Source organism: Peromyscus californicus, unplaced genomic scaffold, assembly GCF_007827085.1.
Source record: "Peromyscus californicus insignis strain IS unplaced genomic scaffold, ASM782708v3 Scaffold_17__1_contigs__length_78620276, whole genome shotgun sequence".
NCBI lineage: Eukaryota > Metazoa > Chordata > Mammalia > Rodentia > Cricetidae > Peromyscus > Peromyscus californicus.
Window position 1 is genome coordinate 25,148,373 of NW_026294469.1, and position 20,350 is coordinate 25,168,722.

Consider the following 20,350-nt stretch of genomic DNA (forward strand, 5'->3'; position numbering starts at 1 on the left):
TTCTCTTAAGAACTGTCATTTTTGATTCATTAGCCCATTTGTTGACTATACAATTTGGGTTTTTGGTAGTCATTTCATATTATTCTTTATATAATCTAGATATTAATGCTCTAAATTCTTTTTTTTTCTCTTCTTTTTTTTTTTTTTTGTTTTTGTTTTTGTTTTCTGAAACAGGGTTTCTCCATGTAGTTTTGGTGCCTGTCCTGGATCTTGCTCTGTAGACCAGGCTGGCCTCAAACTCACAGAGATCCACCTGGCTCTGCCTACCGAGTACTGGGAGTAAAGGCATGCACCACCACCGCTCGGCCACTGTGCAGGAACTTTTTAATTTTATCCTATTTGTCAGTCCTTGAGTTTTTTCCCTATATTGCTAGGACTCTTTTTAGACGCATCCCTGTCCATATCTGTATTTTGAAGCATTTGGCCTGTTGTCCTTGGGCAGCTCCAAGGTATCAGGTCTTTCACTAAGTCATTGGTCCATTTAGAACTGATTTTTAGGCAGGGATCAAGTATTAGGTTGGTGCAAAAGTAATTGCAGCCCACCCCAACACACACTTCACGCTTTTTTCAGAGTTCGAGAAAGGGTCTTACTAAGTCGCCTAGGCTAGTCTTGAATTCACTGTATAGCCAGGTAGGCTTTGAACTCCTGATTCTCCTGCCTCAGCCTCTGGAGTAACTGGCGTTAGAGATCAGTACTGCCAGGCCTGTCTTGTGCTTATTTATTTTTATTTGTTTGTTTTGAGATAAAGTCTCATTTTGTTCAGGTTGGCCTCAAACTATATAGCTAAGGATAGCCTTGATCCTCCTGCTTCCGTCCCCCAAATACTAAAATTAAAGGCATGCCCCATGAAGCCTGGGCTCAGTGCATTCTGTCACACTCCATTACATCACCAGTCTCACTTCTACAAACTTCATTTATTCATTTTGTGTGTATGTGAGAATGAGCACGTGTGCATGCATAGGCAAGCATGTACCAGAGCACATGTGGAAGACATTTCTATCCTGTGGGTCCCAAGGATCAATCAAACTCAGGTTTGGCAGCAAGCACTTTTACCCAGTGTACAGCCTCTCTGGCCCACCAACTCATATGTCTTTTTTTTTTTTTTTTTTTTGGTTTTCGAGACAGGGTTTCTATGTGTAGCTTTGCGCCTTTCCTGGAACTCACTTGGTAGCCCAGGCTGGCCTCGAACTCACAGAGATCCGCCTGCCTCTGCCTCCCGAGTGCTGGGATTAAAGGCGTGCGCCACCACCGCCCGGCTCATATGTCTTTTAATTGTGAATATAAGGGTAGTATAGAGAAGAGGAAAAAAGATATACATAGACATTTGTGTGGCCCACTATATGTGGTATTTCCTTTGATCCGTATAGCAACTCTAAAATGAGGTTACTGTTCCTCTGTGTGTGTGCACATGCATGTTAATGTGTGTGTGTTCTTACGTGCAGGCACACATGTGTGTGAGGAAATCCAAGGACAACTTTAGGTATTGTTTCTCCTTCGGTGCTGTCCACCTTTTGTTTTGTTTTGTTTTGTTTGTTGGAGACAGGGTTTTTTACTGGCCTCAGACCGGATAATTAGTATAAGCTGGCTGGCCTGAAAATCCTGCGGGTTTACCTGTCTCTGCTGGGGGTTACAAGAGCAGGCCACCACTCCTGGCTTGTGACATCTCCGTGCTCACACAGCAGCTACTTTAGTGCCTGAGCTATCTCCCCGCCACCGCCACCATTCTTATTTTATTTTCCTGGTTTTCAAGACAAGTTTTCTCTGGGTAGCCCTGGCTGTCCTGGAACTCACTCTGTAGACCAGGCTGGCCTCGAACTCAAGAGATTTCCATGCCTTCGCCTCTGGAGTGCTGGAATGCTGGGATTATGGGCAGGCACCACATGCCTGGCTCAAATCATATTTTTTAAGTTAAAAAAAAAGTAAGTTGGGGGCTGGAGAGATGGCTCAGAGGTTAAGAGCACTGCTTGCTCTTCCAAAGGTCCTGAGTTCAATTCTCAGCAACCACATGGTGGCTCACAACCATCTGTAATGAGATCTGGCGCCCTCTTCTGGCCTGCAGGGATATGTGCAGACAGAACACTGTATACATAATAAATAAATAAATCTTTAAAAAAAAAAAAAAAAAGTAAGTTGGGTATAAGAGGTCACTAGTACTCAGCATGCTGAGCCAAAAGGATTTTTTCTTTTTCTCTTAAGAGATTGCATCTTGGTATATTGCCCAGACTGTCTCCAAATTCTGGGCTGAAGAAATCCTCCTGGCACAGCATCTCCAGGAACTCCAGTGCCTTTAGGTACATGCAACCATTCCCAGACACTACTTCTAATTTATAGGTGAGGGAACAGAGGCCCAGAGGTCACTTATCTCAAAGTCAAACTAGTAATTTGTGAATGGAGTAGTCAGTGTTAGAATTCCTAGCCACTCCCCCGGCTACATGACCCCTGCCTGTGCTGGCAAGAAGCTTAGTCATCCCAGGCCCTTACATCCTATGTAATCCGTGTGCTGCATGATGGTGTAATTTGTGCGGAGCGTGATCATGTAATCTATGTGCATGCGTGGCGTAGCTGGAAGCCCATATGCACATGTGCAGGTGGGGGAACCTGTAAAAGTGGGTCCCACTTACCCTCCGCCCCTTTTTCCTGAACGATCATTCCCATAGGCCTATGCACGTCCCCTTCTGTTCCCTTCCCTTAACAAACTCTTAGAGTGGGTTTTGTTGTACCTCATGGCTTTTCTCACATGATAAACAGTGCCGCTTAATAAACAACATTGCACCGCTTAATAAATAACAGTCAGAGTCAAACCTGTATCTGACTCCCAAATCCACGTTCTCTCTACCCAGGGGATTACATGTCATAGGCAAGCCAAGACTTTTGGTTTTCTTACCTCTTTTACAATGGGCTTATTTCCTAATAAATATGCCAGGCCTCTGACTATTTTTCACATCCCCATTTACTGGGGAGTAAAATTCATATCAGAATCAGAAAGGTACAAATCTATTCCTCCAAAGCTTTCTGGTGACCAAATCTGAATTCGCTCTCCCTGTAGCCCTTCATCAGGCTGTGATTCCATCACAGCAGGGACTCTGTCTTTCAGCTCACCCATCCTGGTGCCTAGCACAGGGCCTGCAGCCTGTGGCATGTTGAATAATGAAGTCAGAAAGAAAATCTGTGAGAAGCTCAAGTGTGAAGCTGGGATAAAGATTTAAAGGGCAACATTTAGTTTGAGGGAAAAAAACAAAAACAAAGGAAAAGGTAGCTAGCCAGGAAGAGGAGAATGGGGGGCGGCAGGATAAGAGAACTCGGCACAAACATCCAAGATAAAAATAGCCTCCCAGCACTGTCCTTATAAAATGACTTTCTATATTTGAGCCCAAGTGACAAGTGAAATCTCCTCTGTAATTTCCCATGTGTTCAGTTTAATGAATTTCCGGCAAATGGTTTCAGTATTGGAGGGCCAATTTGGACATTGTGGGGGTGGGGGTGGTGAGAAAATGAGGGGTATGAAAATAGACTAACAAATTGAGTCTAGCAACCAAATGAAGGGGTGATTGGAGGCATGTGAGGGGAGCCAAGTCCTGGCGCCTGCTCAACTCCGAGCACTGGGGATTGGTCTTGCTGTAGCTGATGTCACTGTTTCCCTGCTTGCAAGAGAAGGAGCCCAATGTCCCAGGCTGCCTTAGAACTATTATTGGCACCTGTCTCTTTATCTAAAGAGCTATATTTGTTTATATAGAGTAATAATGTAATTTCAGACATGGCGAGAGTAACGAGACATTGGCTCTTTTCAGTCCTCGATGGTTTGTGCATAGTAGGTACATCGTACATGTTGAACTGAACCGTCGTCACAAGGGAGTTAGGAAGGAGAAGGATGGGAATGAACGGAATTCTTCCAATCTGCCATGCTGCTGGCCCACGTGTTTTCCCAGAGACAGGAAGAAATGCTGAGAAGCCACAGGACACATAGGAAAAAGTCCTTTCTAGTCCTTCAAATTGGCAAAAAAAAACCAAAACAAAACAAAAATACATTGGCAGCCTATAATTATAAGCAGGGCTGCAGATTTTTCCAGTCCCCAAGTCTTCTTCTTTTTTCAAATTTGTTTTTGTATGTATGGGTTTTTTAATGTATGTCTGAGCACCACTCACATGCCTTGTGACCTCAGAGGCCTGAAGAGGGCATTGGATCACATCAGACTGTAGTTACAGAGGTTTGTAAGCTACCCTGTGGCTGCTGAGAATGGAACCTGCGTCTTCTGGAAGAACAGCCAGTGCTCTTAACTTCTGAGCCATCTCTCCAGTCCCTTTGGTATTCTTTTCATTGTTGTTTTTACATCTTTATTGAGATATAATTCATATACCATATAATTCACCCATTTAAAGTATGCAGTTCAGTCAGTCACAGTTGTACACACCCATAATTCCAAAGGCTGCTGTAGGATGATCATTCAAGTTCAAGGCCAGCTTGAGCTACATAGTAAATGTGAGGTCAGCCTAAGTTATATAATGAGACTCAGTGTCAAGAGAGAAAGGCTGAAGGTGGTGACACATGCCTTTAATTCCAGCACTTGGGAGGTAGAGCAGGTGGATCTCCGAGTTTGAGGCCAGCCTGGTCTACATAGTGAGTTCCAGGGCAGCCAGGGTTACACAAAGAAACCTTGTCTCAAAAAGTGAGAGAGAGAGAAAGTGGGGGGGGCTGGAGAAATGCTGAACAGTTAGGATGCACTTCCTGTTCTTCCAGAGGACCTAATTTCCATCCCCAGCACTCAGGAGGAAGAAACAGGTAAATCTTTACGAGTTCCAGGCCAGCTTGGTCTATATAGTGAGTTCCAGGTCAGCCAATGCTACATAGACTGTGGAGATATATTGTGTACCCGAGTAAAATTTGCCCAAAGATCAGAGAGACAAAGGAACAAGCCACAGCTACCACCTCTTACCTCACCAACTCTTCAGCCTGAAAAAATCTTCTAGCAGAAAGATCTCTAGCTGAAAAGGGTTCCTCAGCTGAAAAGCCTTTAGTTCCTGTCTCCTCATACCTTATATAACCTTTCGCCGCCCAGCCATCACTTCCTGGGATTAAAGGCATATGTGCTTCCAAGTACTGGGATTAAAAGTGTGTGCCACCACTGCCTGGCTCTGTTTCCTCTCCTAGACTGAGTCAATCTCATGTAGTCAGGGTGGCTTTGAACTCACAGAGATCCAGATAGATCTCTGCCTCCCAAGTGTGAGGATTAAAGGTGTGTGCCACCACTGCCTGGCCTCTATGTTTAATCTAGTGGTTTATTCTGTTCTCTGATCTTCAGGTAAATTTATTAGGGTACATAATATATCACCACAGTAGACTGTCTCAAAATTGCTTTAATTACTTTTATTTATTGGGGTGGTTGGTTTGAGGAGAACACAGTTACACACACACACACACACACACACACACACACACACACACACACACGTATGCATACCAGAGCAAGCATGTAGAAGTCAGAGGACATCATTAGAGTGGTTGGACCTCTCCTTCTGTGTGAATCCTGAGGACTGACTCGGGTTGTCAGGTTTGGAAGAAGTGCCTTCACCCACTGAGCCCTCAGGGCGCGGCACAGAATTTTTGGTAGCCCTGTTTCCATTCCTTTGTGTGTACAGCTAGGCACAGAATTGCTCGGTCATAAAGTAACCCCAAAGAACTATTTGAGAAACTGCTCGATTCTTTTCGTTCTTTTTAAATTTTATGGGTCTGAGTGCTTTGCCTGCAATATGTCTGTGCACCATGTGCATGTCTGATGCCCTTGAAGGTTGGAAGAGAGAGTCAAATCCCCTGGAACTAGAGTTATGGACAGTTGTGAGACATCATGTGGGTTCTGGGAACTGAACCCAGATTCTCTGCAAGAGCAGCCAGTGCTCTTAACTGTTAAGCCATCTCTCTAGGCCCACCTTTCTTCCTCTTCTTTTTTCCTTTCCTTTTTCTTCTTTCTTTCTTTTTTTTCTTTTTTGTTTTTTGTTTTTTGTTTTTTGTTTTTCGAGACAGGGTTTCTCTGTGTAGCTTTGCGCCTTTCCTGGATCTCGCTATGTAGACCAGGCTGGCCTCGAACTCACAAAGATCCGCCTGCCTCTGCCTCCCGAGTGCTGGGATTAAAGGCGTGCGCCACCACCGCCCGGCTTCTTCTTTCTTTTTTAAAATTAAAAAAAAAATTTTTTTTTTTTTGAGAAAAGATCTTTTCATATCACCCTGATGGTCTGGCACTGGCTATGTAGCTCAGGCTGGCTTCAAGTTTGTGACAACCCTCTCACTTCAAGGTGAATGTTGTGAACATAAGTGCATGCTACTGAACTTGGCTGCTAGACTGTTCTCCAAAGCAGCCATACCATTTTACATTACTACCAGAGCACATGAGAATTTTAATTTTCCCATATTCTTGCCAATATAACTATGCTTTTGAGAAATAATAGTGGCAATACAGAACCCCTATCTAACTTGGGTAGCTACTATTTATTTACCAGCTAGTGTAGCACAGAGATGAAAAAGAGTCTCCTCTAATCACTAGGGTCAGTGAGAGAGAATACAGCCATCTCTAGAACACTCCCAGGCCATGCTAGCAGCCACAGCCCATATGTATAGTATTTGTTACTTCCTACTAGACTAAGCTTTGGACAAACAGATATCTCTATCTCTCTGACTTTATCTGCATCTGTTGAATGGTGAACTAAACAAATTATTAGTATTTTTCTTTTTTTTTTATTAGTATTTTTCTACTGGTGGCCCCTGTTGAGGTAGAAGAGAAAAAGAGCAGTCTGAATGGCAAAAGGGACCAAGAAAGAAATAAGTAGCTAGAGCTGGACAGTGGTGGTGCACACCTTTAATCCCAGCACTCGGGATGCAGAGGCAGGCGGATCTCTATCAGTTTGAGGTCAGCCTAGTCTACAGAGTGAGTTCCAGGGCTATGAAGATAAAAACTACACACACACACACACACACACACACACACACACACACACACACACACAAAGAGTAGATAGAAAGAGAGGAGAAAGGAGGAAAAAGCAAGAAGCTTGGGGACCTGGTCACTTCGGGTCGGACTTTTGTTCTGTGACTTGCCGTCCCCACCTATCCACATTATTTGTCTGGAAATATTCCTTCTTGGGCTACATAATGAGTTCAGGGCCCAGCTGGGGTACATAGCAAGAGTCATTTGGTCTCAAAAAGCCAAGATCCAGGTTTTAATTCTCAGCATTGTAAAAAAGAGGAGTGTTCCTTCTTTGCTTTTATTATTCTCCCTGCGGTCTTACCTCTGCAAGTTTAAGAGACAAAAAAAAATAGGAAAATGATGGTGGTACCGATAACAACCAAAAAAACCCTACACACACATAAATCAACCACTACAATGATTTAAAAGGATGTATTTTTTAAAGGATGACTATGAAGGACTTTTGTTGTTGTTGTTATGAAAAGAAGAAATCCAGGGCTGGAGAGATGGCTTAGCAGTTAAAAGCACTGGCTGTTCTTCCAGAGGACCCAGGTTCAATTCCCAGCACCCACATGGCAGCTCACAACTGTCTGTAACTCCAGTTCCAGGGGATCTGATACTTTCACACCAATGCACATAAAATAAAGTTAAATAAATTTTTTAAAAAAGAAAAAGAAAAGAAGAAATCATAATCCAGGTTTTCCTTCGTAGGACACTAAATGGCCCATCTCTAAAAAATGTTGGCTACCTTTCTGCTATGACATGAGAACAGGGCTCACCAAATGGCCATACTCACAATGACTTTACACGGTTCTTACCATCTACTTCTAACTAGAATAAGTTGTGAATACAGTCAACACCAGGTTCTTGGTCTCTTTCTCCTCAGAGACCCTCACATCTCCCTATGTTCAATTATTTCCTGCCTCCTCTCTGAAGTCTCTCATAAACAAGTGCACACACAGACCGTCATCTTTCCCTTTCATGAATTCTTCAGGTAGTCCTGCCTTCTCTGTTTTGTGGGTTTGGAAGGGAAGACAGCAAAACACATGAGGTGCCAATACAATTTCTCCTTTAGTAGAGCTCTGCAGGGCAATTACCAAGCCAATCTGCTAGGCTTTATAGGTTCATAAACCCTCCTTTTACGAATACACTGTGACAGCCCGACACTGCATTGATTATGACAGCAGTCTTCAGCCACATTCCTTTTTAACTGCCCTGCTTCCCAGACCAACGCTGACCACATGACCCTTAAATTATTGTATTTATGTAAGCTTTTCCCTGGCCAGGGGCAGTGTCCAACTCCATCAAACCTGGGGAAGAAGATTGGGGATTGCTACTTCTCTGGTAGTTCTTTGGCGCTGTAGCCTAGGGTCTCTTGTCTGAATCAATTTGGGGCACTGCGTGTTTTCAAAGGAGGTATGCTAAGGATGGGATGCACAGGACCCCCATCCCCTTTCACTATGAAGGAGCTGAGGAAATAGATAACAAAACATCTTGGCAGATGCCAAGGACAGCGGCTGATTTCCAGAGGCTTGCCTGCCCATTATTGACAGGTGTAATAACTAACTGAGAGGCTAGGAAAGGAGGATGGGAAGGGAGTCGGAAAGCAGGATTTGAAGGAGTCACAAAATGGATTCCGGAATTACTGTTGGTGGACCTTACTCCTCTGGACCCCAGCATCACCACTTGTTCAGCAGGATAGAATCATAATCCTTAACCACAGGGGAAAGGAAACGTTAGTGTTCAAAAGAAATCCGGGTAAAGAAAGGTGTCTGTTCAGATCAAGGATAGGGCCTTCTTTAGCTGACTGCACTGGAGCAGCCCCAATCTGGCAGAGAAAGCCAGTTTTAGCTGCTGCCATTCAGTTAAGTTATGCCATTCACTGAAGGTCATCAGGAATGTGGTCCGAAGGCTCTAGAACATGACCAAGACGACCTGCGTGGGTGGGGGCACCATTAACCGACTGACAACTCAGATGTTGAAAGATCTGCACTGCAGGCATAAAAAGCGTGGGCTAGACCAGCAGCAACCAAAGAGCGCCACACGTGGAAGAGAAACCGCGACCGCAAGCCTTAGGTGCAGGTAGGCAGTCGGCCTGGCCCCTCTAGGACACAAGGGGCTCTGTCTTCAGCAGCTGCAAGCCCAGGGCTCCTATACTTAAGGAATCCGGCAAATGTAGCCTTTGTTCAGAGACTAAGCAATCCTCTAACACAGGTCAGTGCAAATGGGGACTTCGCTCTCCTCTGTCGTCAGCCTGGTGTGTTTCTAGCCCCGCCTTTCTTGGGCGGGACTGTCGCTCCGCCCTGCACCCGCCCCGGGGCGGGGCTCCCGCTGGCTCCCGGCTGTCCTTTCCACCGCGGCTTGGGCCGAGGCTGCTGTGTCCTGCAGAGCTCCCGAGCACGTGCAGGTGAGTGAGGGCCCGACCAGGAGAGGTCCTGACCAGGAGAGGTCCTCGGTTTCCCGACCGAGGCGAGAAGGAGGGTGAGAAGGCTCCTGCCTGGGCACGGGAAGGCTGGGGCTTGTTTTCTAGTGCCTCCGGCCCTGGAGGTGATCTTGAAGGGACTAGGGGAAATCGTAACCCCGAAGAGTCGCCGCCAATGAGGTGCGGTCCCTCTCCAGCTGGGGAGTCACCTGGAATTCGTTCAGAGTTTAGTATTCCAGGAGCCCCGGGCAGGGGCCGTGAACGGTTTGTGAGGAACACGTGTCCGTGGGGAACCAGATATGCTTCAGCCCATGCCCTGAAAGGGTTTTTAGACCTGAACAATGAGGCCTATATTGGTTTTCCTGTTCCTTTAAATTGGTTGGAGTGGGTTAGATGTGGTTTGGGAATGGCATAAGTTTGGATAACTTGCCTATATATATGTGTGTGTGCAGATAATGTCATTTTGTTGTCCACTGAGTGTCCACTCTACACTTACATATCCTCTGGGGATTTTGTTGTTAAGTTTGGCTTATTCAGACATGGGTCTCAGTGCAGTCTAAGTTGGTTCTGGAGTCCGTCTTCCTGCCTTAGCTTCCCACGCGCTAAGATTACGGGCATCAGCCACCATGCCAATGCACTCCTGGTCCCATCCACCTGATGTACAGGGTACTGTCATACTACTACTACTATTCTACAAACGAGAACTCTGAGGCAGTTAGTTACTTGGTTCATGGATAGGCTCTTCGGAGACAGAGCTCCCAAAGGTATGCTGTTTCAGTACTGTTGTTTCTGTGGCACGGCCTAAAAGAAATGAAGGGAGTTTGAGCAGAGGGGTTTTGTTTTTAAACTGCACGGGTGTTGACTGACTCTAACCTGGGACCTTTTGATTTCGTAGTGCCCAGCTGCCGATTTCAGGAGATGCCTGCCCTGGTGAGTACAGTTCAGCTAGTTCTCGGCGCCAGCTGTAGGCAGCTACCTAGGTTTCCTTGTACCTAGGCAAGTGTTACACAGCTGGGAGAACAGCAGCCAACAGCTGGTTGGCATTCTGGGCCTGGTTCCTGCCAACTCTGTTGTTAACTATACCAGGATGTCAGCATAGTTGCTTGCCCACTGAGGTAAGAGCAAGTTCTGCAGGAAGAAACCTAAGCACCGGGTCTTCCTTAGTGGTTCTGGTCTGACAGGTTACTTCAGTCACAACTTGGAAACAAAACAGAACAAAAGAAATCAAGCCAGTGAGGGATGAGAAAATAGAAAAAGATAAGGTTTAGTGCCTGTTGACTAGTCCAAACTGGGCCTGAGACAGTGGAGGAAGTTACTGGAATGTGCTTTCACTAAAAGTGCATAGCTCCCTCTCCCCACAATAATAAAAGTTAGATTATGACACACACACAACTTTGGTTTTTCTAGATAGGATTTCTCTGTGGAACAGCTCTAGCTGACGTGGGACTCATTATGTAGACCGGATTGGCCTCGAACTCAGATTCACCTACCTCCAGAGTGCTTGGATTAAAGGCATGAGCCACCACCGCCTGGTTTATAATCCCTTTTTAAGGGATTTCAAAAGTAGGTGTCCATGGAATGACCTCACTGATGAATCTGGAGTTGTGGCATGCAGGATCCTTTTAGATTATCTGGGCAACCTAGAAGCCCATTCTCAACAAAAACTATTAGTATTCTGTTCTAGCTCTTCAGTAAATTTTATGAGTATCAGTTGATCATGGGGTTCTGGGAACTAAGCTTAGGTCAAATGGTACCAAGTAAACAGTTAGGAACCTTTTGTTTGATTTTTTAATTATTATTAGAATGCTTATTTTCTAGGAAATGCCTCAATTTTAGGCAAATACAACATCACTTAGAATGAATCTGGTGACTATCCAATGGAGCCTACGTAGTTACTGTATCTGTGAAAACTAATATCCTGGTTTCCACAGGCATACCCAACCTCAATATGCTTCACCCATACCCTGAAGGGTTGGTGGCATCCTCTGATCTATGTCCCTGCTTTTTCTCTCTGCCCCTTTTGGACAGGGGTCCTTACCAGACTGCCTTAGTACCTCCTGAAGTTCCATGACTCAGCATATCGCTTTCTGGTTTTCTGTGCCTGGGCACCCTAGAATTTGGATGGCCACTCAGGGATAGCTGGAACTGAGCTCTGCAAACAGGCCACCTTCATCAATTTCCAGAAGTTTCTTACCCACCCCAACCCCCTGAAGGTTGTTTTAGGGGACCACAATAAGGCCTTTTGCCTGGCCAACCAATCAGGCCTGTGTGCATCTTCTATTATTCTGTCTTATCTCTACCTGCCCTTGGGTTTATACCCATAATTACTTTGTATTTTTTTATAACTTTTTAAAAGATTATTATGCATACAATATTCTGCTGGCGTGTATGCTCACATGCCAGAAGAGGGCACCAGTTCTCGTTATAGATGGTTGTGAGAGCCACCTTGTGGTTGCTGGGAATTGAACTCAGAACCTCTGGAAGAGCAGCCAGTGCTCTTAACCTGTGAACCATCTCTCCAGCCCTACATTGTATTCTTATGCACCAGTACCAGCTTAGCTCTGGAAATGTCCTCTAAACAGCGGCCTGCTTTAGCATTAGCGGTCCCTCTGCATTGGCCCCAACATAATATTACAGGTATCTATGCTTGCCTTCCTGCTCCTCACTCTTCCCCTGACACCAATCCCACTTCTAACAACTTAGAATAACCTCACTAACTAAACCTTATTTCTAAACTCAGATAGCTCCTGTACCTAAAATAAAACTGTCCCCTACTACCTTGTTCTTGATCCATCTTTCAGGGAAGATGTGGGCTGCAGGTCATCAGGGTGTTCTATCAGTTCACCTTCTTTTTTTTCTTTTTTTTGGTTTTTCGAGACAGGGTTTCTCTGTAGCTTTGCGCCTTTCCTGGAACTCGCTTTGGAGACCAGGCTGGCCTCGAACTCACAAAGATCCACCTGGCTCTGCCTCCCGAGTGCTGGGATTAAAGGCGTGCGCCACCACCGCCCGGCTCAGTTCACCTTCTCTTAAGAGGACTCGGGTGAGCCTTGAGTAATTATTCATTGTGAATAGACTTAATTGTGAATGGTCTTAGGACTAGTGATGAACAGAGGGCTTCAGAGGTAGTTAGTAGAAAGAAGGCAAACAGTGGGACATAAATTACATTTATTTTGTATGTGGAAGGACTCAGGATAGCTTGCAAGAGGCACTTATGTATCTAATAAGCAGTCCCAGTGAAGGACTGAACTAGTTATTTACAGTTGTAAATATATAATTCATTGTTAATGTTACCTCACTATTATGAATTGCTAAAGCTTACTTGCTTGCTTTTCTTTAGGATGACTTGGAAGTAGGGTGGTCTTCACCCCCCTGAAGGAAGTAGTAACCCACAACAGTCCAAGTGTGGTTATCAGGTAAGTGTCTGTTGTAACATGACTATTTGATATGTATCAGGAAATAATTTGGAAGCATATTAGCTCTTGGCAGTGACTGTAGAATTTTAGTGTTTTTGTTTGAAGGTGTGAAGGATTTTTGTGTCTGCCATTCCAACTGAGGGATATTGTGAGTCCTAGAAGACAAGTAGTAGAGTGTGTCTTGTTTTTGTTCACTGCTAAGAGTCTATCCAAGCTCAGTCCCTGCCAATGAATGGTAGGGATTGGAGTTGGATAAAACTGAAAGTGTAGAAAGTACGTCTGTTTTCAAGTCAACATCCAGCTGATTGTGAAGTCTGTTCACGTCGGCTCCCCAGGGTCCTGGTGACCGTGAATTGGGAAAGGGAAATTTTTTTCTGGAGTGACCCAACAGTTGTCAGCTATCCAGGCTGCATGGTGCCTGTGATTGTGTTACACTGTTGGGAGAGTAAGGCTGTCTTAAGGGTTGGCTCTGAGCGCTGTTTTGGTGTTCATGCTGACTACCTTCAGGCAGTGTTTGCATCCCTGAGAGTGGAAGGACTCCTTGTGGAGTTGGTCCTGGTCTAGGTGCAAACAATTTTTTTCATGCTAAAAGAAAAGGGGTGGGACAGGAATGCAGCTGTGTGTGGGGGACACTTTGCCTCATTTGCACTAGGCCTTGCACCTTTTACTGACAGCTTGTTACCTTTTCCTCCTTGAATCCTAGATCCGAATGAGGAATCTGCCTCCATCGGGACTTCAGGTTTCTGACACCACCATGTTCTGAGTAATGTATGTGGTCCCTGTAATGTTGAGGTCCTTATTAAAATACTCAGATGGGGAGAAAAGTTAGATTTGCTTTAGAGGACTAAAGAGCTGTGATAAAATTCCAGAGAATGTTTGCAAAGCCCAGCTATGGTTTGGGGCATGGAGCAGTAATGGAGCTCACACCCAAGGCAACTGAGCTACATCTTCAGCTGTAATTTCTTGAGGCGCTAGATGATGGCTGTGTACTACATACAGCTGGCTACTTGTTAATTAGCTAGTGGTTTTCGGGTTCTGTTTGGATAGTAGCCATTTTAGGACAGCTCAGAACATTCCAAAAACTTTGGGACGTTGCTTTTTAAAAGCAAAGGTCTATTAAGTTCCTAAAATGGCCCAGATAGTAAATATTGTTACTATTGTCTTTGTTTTGGCAACTGTGAAAAGCAGATGGTGTATCAGCAAACGAACGTGGCTATATTCCCATAAAACTCACTGATAAACACTGAGATTGGAATTTTATTGAAACTTTTAGGGTCAACATTCCCAAACGTTTGAAAGCTTTTTAAAATTTCCCAGAGGCCACTGACAAAGGTAGAAGAATAGAATTAGCAACATTTCTGACCTTTGAATGAAGTTCAGGCCTTGGGGATTGAATAGCATTAGTCACAGTATCAAAATGTATCTTCACACTTTATTTTTAAAATATTCTAACCCGGGCTAACCTCAAACCAGGCAACCTCCTGGGTGCTGAAGTTAATCATGAAACACATGCCAAGCTTTTGTTTGTTTGTATTCCTTATCTGAAAACAATAAGGTGACTAAATAAAGAAGAAAAAAAATTCTCATTGAATTTATATGGTTTTTACATGACTTCTGTTGTATTTCTCCATCCATTTGTAATGAGCTTAAAGAGGAGATTTAAACAAAGGTGTATGGCATATGTATGTAGATCCCCTGGAGGACAGAAGAGGACATTGAATCCCCTGGAATGATTTGCTGAGAACCAAGTGTTCTAGAGGACCAGCAAGATTGGCCACTGATAGATCTGTCCAGGCCCAAAGCTTTGAGACAGTTCCTCATGTATGAGAGTTTGGCCTAATACTATCTCCATCCCTGAAGTGTTGGAATTAGTGAGGACTACCACACCTGGTAGATCCTGCAGCCTCTACTGAGTTATGGGGTTACAGATGCCACATCTGGTTTATCCCACTATTTTTCAATAGTCTTGTGTAACCAAGATTGGCCTTAAACTTTAGTATGTAACAGTAACTTCCCTGTACCTTGCAAGCAGTCTGATTACTGGCATGCACTTCTGTGCCCCTTCTATCTACAATTTTGTGAGTGTGGGCATGATTATGCTACTCACAGGACTAGGGGAGGTGCAAGGACAGCACTTGAGTTCATTTCTTTTTTTCTTTTTCTTTTTTGGTTTTTCAAGGCAGGGTTTCTCTGTAGTTTTGGAGCCTGTCCTGGATCTCACTCTGTAGACCAGGATGGCCTCGAACTCACAGATCTGCCTGGTTCTGCCTCCCGAGTGCTGGGATTAAAGGCGTGCGCCACCACCGCCTGGCTTGGCATGTGAGTTCTGGAAATCCAACTCAAGTTGTTAGGCTTGGCAGCAGGCAGCTTTACCCACTAAGCCATCTCTTCCTGTCCTCTCTATGGGGTTAGTCTTGGACTGTCCAGGGATACCCATGAGCACAGAGGTTCCTGTGGTATTTGTTTTTCTTTTCTTTTTTTTTTTTTTTTCAAGACAGGTTTCTGTAGCTTTGCGCCTTTCCTGGAACTCACTCTGTAGCCCAGGCTGGCCTCAACCTCACAGAGATCCACCTGCCTCTGCCTTCCGAGTGCTGGGATTAAAGGCGTGTGCCACCACCGCCTGGCTCCTGTGGTATTTCTTTTTTTTTTTTTTTTAATTTTTATTTTACGTGCATTGGTGTTTTGCCATGTGTTGGGTCCTCAGGAACTAGAGTTGCAGACAGTTGTGAGCTACCACGTGGTTTCTGGGAATTGACCAGGGTCCTCTGGAAGAGCAGTCAGTGCTCTTAACCACTGAGCCACCTCTCCAGCCCCTGTGGTATTTCTTGAAAGAGGATAATACTATGACTATTAATTGCATGTATTCACTGCCCTAAGAGGTTTCAGTGGCATAAATAATACAATTAAAATAATTTAATGGGATTTCCTAATTGATAATATAGTTAATTAGTCACTACTTATCCCAGCTGTCCTTTAAGTCCTGGTAAATTCAAGATAAATTAAAAAAGCTTTAAATTTTTTTAGGGGCTGGAGAGACTTCCAGAGGACCTGAGTTTAATGCCCAGCATCCACAAGGTGGCTTACGACCACCTTTAACTTCAGTCCCAGGGGATCTAATGGGCTCTGGGGACACACAAGCAAGCAAAACATGCATTCATGTAAAAATAAAGAGCTTTAAAATTTATATTTGTTTTATGTGTGCATATGTATATGTCCTCTGCATGTCTGGTGCCCATAAAGTCAGAGGCCAGGAAGTCCCCCAGAACTGGAGTTAAAATAAGTAGGCAAAGCTGGGTGGTGGTACATACCTTTAATCCCAGAACTCAAGAGGCAGAGGCCGGTAGACCTCTGAGTTGCAGGATAGCTAAGGCTACACAGAAACCCTTTTTCAAAAATAAAAAAAGCAACTAATATTGCTGCCATTGATGGTCATTCATTACTTTGTCACTTACCAGATTTAGACAAGTGATATTAGATTTTTCTTGAAATGTTGGGCCAGGTCTTAAATCATAATTAGGAAAATAAAACCCAGGGGGTAAATTCTGTAGGTCCCAAAGGGACGTGAAAAGGCCTCTCCAGTGCCTAGGAATTTACACAAAGGAAAAGAACAGGGTAAGAGCAACTAATTAAGGACTTGAAAAGAGTGGAAATGGCTCTTGAGAATTGTGAGCAGCTCCTGTTAATGGAACTGTGGTGAACACTTAGGACAATTTACTGAGCTAATGAACTAATACTTGAGATTTTTGCCTAGTAGTATCCTTGCCCTCACTGCTATGAAGGAGATATTCCCCAGAGCATTTGTGAACCACCTCTTCTGGGTATCTGGAAAAGAACTTTTGATTTCTATACATGTGGGGGACCCACCCCCATGTTCTCCCCCCGGATACTCTTTGAGGAGTGAGGGATATACTTTTGACTGCCAAGCCATCTCTCTAGCAACCTGAACGGCTTTTGTGTGTTTTTTAATAACTGCCAAGTGCTGCAGTTACTGGCATGGTGAGGCTGCGTCCAATTTAAACTGATTAATGCAAAGCACACACTTTTTTTTATTGTTGGGAATTGAACCCGGGACCACATGTTAGACAACAGTGGACAAAAGTACTAGATGTAAACTCCATGGGAGGGAAGACCCTTACTGTTTGTGAATAAATTCATGGTGGATTGTATTAAAGATTGACAGTTAAGTGTAAAATTACTGTGATTTGTTTTGTGACATGGTCTCTAGCCAAAACTCCCCTCTACCTTGGTATATAGTGACTGAACCTGGTCTTCCTGCTTTACAGGTGTGCGAGCACTGCTCCTTATCTTGTGTTGGGGATTAAACCCAGGATTAACCTACCAGCTGTGCTGCATCCCCAGCCCAAGACCTGTCAAAAATGATTCCCTCGGACACAAAAAAATAATTAGCTGGGCAGCAGTGGAGCGTGCCTTTACTCCCAGCACTAAGAAGGCAGAGGCCGTCTGCTCTCAAACTTGCCTCAATTGGGACTGCAGGCATTAGCCACCCTAATTAATGTTTTAATGCATTTAGTTCTACATAGATATGTAGCTAGAGTTTTCCTGCCTGGCCCACAGTCACGACAAATCTCTCTCACCTGCCAGTCCCACAGCAGCTCAGACCCAACCAAATAAACAGAGACTTATATTGCTTACAAATTATATGGCCGTACCAGGCTTCTTGCTAACTGTTCTTATATCTTAATCCATTTCTATAAATCTATACCTTGCCACGTGACTCATGGCTTACCGGCATCTTCACATGCTGTTCATCATGGTGGCGGCTGGCAGTGTCTCTGACTCAGCCTTCCATTTCTCAGAATTCTTCTCCTCCTTGTCCCGCCTATACTTCCTCCTGCCTGACTACTGGCCAGTGTTTTATTTACTAACCAATCAGAGCAACACATTTGCCATACAGAACATCCCACAGCATAGATACATGCCTTTTCCTGGTAAGAAGTTCCTTATTGCCGGATCAGATCCTGGGCTGCCTCCCCCCACTTTTTTTTTTTTTTTTAGCTTGGCATTGAAAATCACCTATCTGTACCAGGCTTTCAGGCCTTCATTCTTTTTGGTTTTTCGAGACAGGGTTTCTCTGTGTAGCTTTGGCGCCTTTCCTGGAACTCACTCTGTAGCCCAGGCTGGCTTGAACTCAGAGATCGCCTGCCTCTGCCCCCCTAGTGCTGGGATCAAAGGCATTCGCCAGCAGGCCTTCATTCTTACCATCCCTAGTGCAGGCCACAACACCAAAGCCTTAAGTAGAGAGTTCTTGAATTCTAAGCTCCATGCCTGGCCCTCCTTAAGGCCAGATTTCTTAGTCGCCGCATCAGAGGACAGTCCTCCAGGGTGTAGTCTTTCCAGTCTTTCCATCCCCAAACTTCTAAAATGTGCTTTGTGAATACAGTCTCACAAATCTGTCTCTTAACTAGTCTGCCTTCCATTTCACTGCAGAGCTTCAATAAATACTCAATTAAAAGAACTTTTGATTTCTATACATGTGGGGGACCCACCCCCATGTTCTCCCCCCAGGATACTCTTTGAGGAGTGAGGGATAAGAGATTTAGATAGAAATACAGAGTGGGGAGAGACAGAAACAGGATAAACTTGGGAGGGCCTGGATCTTAGTCCACTGGCCCCTTCTGTCTCTGCAAAAGGGCTATTTATAGGAATGCCAAAGGGTGGAGCAAAAGACCCCTCCCTAGCACAGCCAAGTGCAGACCCTTCCAAACACCTGGTGACCATGCATGTGATCAATCCATCCCCTTATGCAGCCCTGTTGGGTAAAGCAAGCTCAGATCTCATTAGGAAACCTCTGTGGGCCCCCACATACACAATTATGAGATGCCATTAGAGTGTGTAAACATTTGGTTAAGTGTATTGAGATTTGATAGGAAGATCTTAATATTTCAATGACCATTGGGTTTTGCTATCACTGTGATCTGGGTTAAAGCTTTCCTTATCCCTTGTCCTGTGATACACAGACAGGAATGACTCCCTCTTGATGTCTTAAGAGACATTTCTGTGAGTAACTTATATTGTAGGTTTTCCTCTTTGCAGCCTCTCCTTACTAAGATATCTCTTGACAGTTATATTTAATAGCTGGGGCTTCTGTCACAGTAAAGTAAGCTTACCTCAGCTCTGATTTCTCTTGCTACACATTCTTCATTGAATGGGTCCTGTTTCCCTTCCATACATTCAGAATCTCTTATGCCCATGTCACTAAACCTTATTTTTAGTCTTGTTCTTGTTAATCATTGTGATTCACTTATTTTCCAAGTATTCCTTCAACTTTTGTTCACTATTTTTTGTAGAATGCCATGCTGTGAAGCATCTGCGGTGGATTCCGACTTCAAAGATAACTTTTAAGTTGTCTTTACATTTCGTCATTTCTCTTTCCCTTTGCTGTTTTCTTCACAGTGGGAGCAGAAATGTTTTTTCCAGGGTGTGAATATAGTTCTGCATATATTTTGTGGTGTTTTTTTCTGTTAATAACCAGGATTTGTATCCTCTACTTCATCTCAGGCTTTACTTGACTCCATCATTGCATTTGTACCCCGGGGAGAATGGCTCTTTACCACCTCCTCAGGCTTCTGCAATGTTACCTACAGAAGCACATTTTTACCCCTGGTTTTCCTTCTACCTGGGATGACTTCATTTTCTTTACTTGCCTAACAGTTTAACACCAGATACTAGCTTTCTCATTCCTCAGATTATTTATGCAAACTTTGGTTTCAATTATCTGCACATATTGCAAGTTTCACGAGGACAAAGACTGCCATTGTCACCGTTGACCTTTTCTCTGAGGCCTAACTGATAGGAGAAGCACCAGTGGTGAAGCACTAAATTGAGGTAAAGTGCTAATTGTGACCCTGAGAGGTGGCTTTTGTCACCTGTCAAAGTGAACTGGTTATGTGTAAACAGCGTTACCACCTCATAGAAAGCATCCTGTAATTAATCTTTGTATGAAGAGTCTCTGCCTTCCAAATTCTGAGTTCTCCGAGGGTGGTTGCAGCTCTCTTTTATCTCAGAGCGCACGTTTTTGCAGTTAAGAGTGCAGAACTCAAGTCGGCAGTGGTGGCGCACGCCTTTAACCCCAGCACTCTGGAGGCAGAGGCAGGAGGATCTCTGTGAGTGGAGGCTAGCCTGGGCTACGGAGTGAGTTCCAGGAAAGGCGCAAAGCTATCCAGAGAAATCCTGTCTCGAAAAACAAACAAACAAAAAAAAGAGTGGAGAACTCAGGCGGTGGTGGCACACGCCTTTAATCCCAGCACCCGTAAGACAGACAGGCGATCTCTTAGTTCGAGGCCAGCCTGGTCTACAAAGCAAGTTGCGGTACAGGCTCCAAAGCTACACCGAGAAACCCTATCTGGGACCCCCACTCCGGATTAAAAAAAAAAAAAATAGAGTGGAGAACTCTCAGCGAATACTCTACGAATAACTCTTTCAGAGGACGGGTCTATTGCCAGCAGTCACGTCTAGTAGCTTACAGCGGCCTGGTACTCCAGTTCCAGGGAGTACTCACACTGTTTTGGCCTCTGCTCTTAGAGACCTCTTCAGAGCCGCC

At 44.4% G+C, this 20,350-nt stretch overlaps 1 long non-coding RNA gene and 1 other non-coding gene across 3 annotated transcripts; both read left to right on the top strand.

Annotated features, from left to right (window-relative positions):
- Positions 1-9,255: 9,255 nt before the first annotated feature.
- Positions 9,256-20,342, top strand: LOC128112676 (uncharacterized). Of its 2 annotated transcripts, none has more exons than XR_008219118.1 (5): positions 9,256-9,361; positions 10,272-10,306; positions 12,714-12,789; positions 13,493-13,557; positions 17,073-20,342. It is a non-coding gene; the product is annotated as an uncharacterized LOC128112676 (long non-coding RNA). The 2 variants fall into 2 exon arrangements; XR_008219117.1 differs by lacking the exon at positions 17,073-20,342 and adding an exon at positions 15,814-15,973 and having other exon boundaries at positions 9,262-9,361.
- On the top strand, positions 13,173-13,364 carry LOC128113153 (small nucleolar RNA SNORA74). Its single transcript, XR_008219370.1, has one exon. It is a non-coding gene; the product is annotated as a small nucleolar RNA SNORA74 (small nucleolar RNA).
- Positions 20,343-20,350: the final 8 nt, after the last annotated feature.